The sequence below is a fragment of the Arachis ipaensis genome, chromosome B10 (genome assembly GCF_059453495.1).
Source record: "Arachis ipaensis isolate K30076 ecotype BB chromosome B10, ASM5945349v1, whole genome shotgun sequence".
Lineage (NCBI taxonomy): Eukaryota > Viridiplantae > Streptophyta > Magnoliopsida > Fabales > Fabaceae > Arachis > Arachis ipaensis.
Window position 1 is genome coordinate 91,798,621 of NC_142435.1, and position 2,374 is coordinate 91,800,994.

The 2,374-nt window shown below is 42.5% G+C and overlaps 1 non-coding gene across 1 annotated transcript; it reads left to right on the forward strand.

Annotated features, from left to right (window-relative positions):
* Positions 1-1,659: 1,659 nt before the first annotated feature.
* LOC148580855 (small nucleolar RNA R71) lies at positions 1,660-1,767 on the forward strand. The gene has a single exon (XR_015896886.1). It is a non-coding gene; the product is annotated as a small nucleolar RNA R71 (small nucleolar RNA).
* The last annotated feature ends 607 nt before the right edge of the window (positions 1,768-2,374 follow it).

Genomic DNA, 2,374 nt, shown 5'->3' on the forward strand with positions numbered 1-2,374 from the left:
ATTTGAACTTCGAGGTCTTCAGGAATGGTCTTTCGAGTAGGATTGATGATGGCTTCGCTGAGTCATTTTGGGGCATCTCCAGGATATAAAAATCAGTGGCGAATGTGAACCCCTTAATGCCCACTAATACATCTTCAGCAACTCCAACCACTGTAATAATACTTTTATCCGCTAACACAAAACGAGCTGCCGACCTTTTTAAGGGAGGGAGCCTCAAAATATCATATATAGACAAAGGCATTATACTCACACATGCTCCTAAATCACACATGTAGTCAGAAATTATCACACCACCAATAGTACAATTAACCATACAAGGACCTGGGTCACTACACTTTTCAGGTAAACCTCCCATTAAAGCAGATATGGAACTACCTAAAGGAATAGTTTCTAATTCATTAATTTTGTCTTTATGTATACATAAATCTTTTAGAAACTTTGCATATTTAGGTACCTATTGAATAACATCAAAAAGAGGAACAGTTACCTCAACCTTTTTGAATATCTCTACCATTTTTGGATCAGGTTCCAGCTGCTTCCTGGGTTTCCTTGCAAGTTGTGGAAATGGAATGGGAGTGGTGTCTTCTGCAACGTCTGTGCCCTATGGTGCTTCCGTCTGTGGCTGAATTTCTTCTTTTTCAGCTATGTTCTGTATGTCCTCTTCCTCTTCAACATCTTCTATTTCCACTACCTCTTCAGCTGAGGTGTGTTCTGGTGGGCTTGGCTCCTCCTAGTTCCTCTCCTACAGTGTGGTTCCAGACCTTAGGGTAATGGCATTAATGCCACCCTTGGGATTGGGTAATGGTTGAGAGGGAATTCCACTGGAGCTCAAAGGCTGGTTATTGGAGTTATTCATTGATCCAATCTGTGAAACAAGAGCTTGCAAAGTAGCGTTCAGACCATTTAGAGTGGCATTAATGTTATTTTCCATGGTCTGCTGTCTCCGATCAATAGATTGTAGTAAGTCATCATTAGCAGATGAAGAAGGATAAGTATTTTGAGAGGTCTGCTGTTGGTTATTCTGTGGTCCTTGGGATTGCCTCAGGTGAGGTGCCCTGTAAGGCTGGTACTGGTTTTGCTGCCTGTTGTTGTTATTATTCCACCTCTGATTTCTCTGATTGTCTCTACCTCCTCTGTTGTTATTGTCCCTCCAATTTTGGTTAGAATTGTCCTACCATCCATGGTTGTAATTGCCACCTTGATTGTACCATTGGTTGGGGCGGTCATAGAAGTTATGAGTGGCTGCCACGGTGTTGTCTTCTTGCTGGAGCTGCGGACATTCATTAGTATAATGCTATAATCAGCACAGATTCCACAAACTCTTTGTGGGACTAACTGTTGGTTTTGCTGTGTTGGAGAAGGTTGAGCTTGCTGAACTTGTTGTTGGTTCAATTGCATCTGCTTCAGCAATTTGGTCATTTCACAGATACTCTAAGTTAAAGTAGCAGTCTCTCTGCTAGAGGATACTTCTACAACGGCTTTTGCACGGCCTTATTTCTGCCTGTGATTTCGAGTAGATTCAGCAAAGTTGCTGATCAATTGCCATGCCTCATCAGTGGTCTTGTACTTTTTCATAGACCCATTGCTAGCACTTTCCAATGTAGTCTTATCTTGGGGCCTCATGCCCTGTGTGACATAACCGAGTAACACTATCTCGTCAATCATATGGTGGGGGCAAGATTCCAGAAGATTATTGAAGCACTCCCAGAATTCATAGAGAGTCTCGGATTCATCCTGAACAATCATGGAAATATCTTTCCTTAGTTTATCCGTAACTTCAGCTGGAAAAAATTTTTCCAAGAATTCTCTTCTAAGTGTATCCCAGTTGGATACAGTTGCTACGGGTTGAGTGTAGTACCACTCTCTCGCCTTTCCCTCAAGAGAGAACGGAAGGCTTTTAGCAAAATAGAAGTTTCATCCGCACCATCACGCCTGACAGTAGAACAGGCTGCTTGAAAATCTCTCAGGTGCTTGATAGGCTCTTAAGCAGGTAAGCCATGAAACTTGGGCATCAAATTGAGTAGTGCGGTCTTTATTTCAAAGTCTGTAGCCACCGCTGAGTGATGCGCTTGAAACGGTTTCATTGTAAACTCAGGGGCTCCAGCCTCCTAGATAGTAACTCTCCTGGGTGCTGCCATGTCACCTATACGTAAATCAACCGAATCAGTAGAACGGGGGCTGGTTTCTTCCTTAAATGACGTTTCAGATCCGTCCTCTAAGAGGACTAACCGACGTCAAGCTTGCCTTATTCATGAAATAGTTCTTTCAATCTCAGGATCGAATACTGGCAAGCTTGGATCAGGAAGTGAACGCGTCATCTATCGAAAGAAACAAGCAGCTCATAGTAGCAAGATAAAATAAAATGCAAATAAAT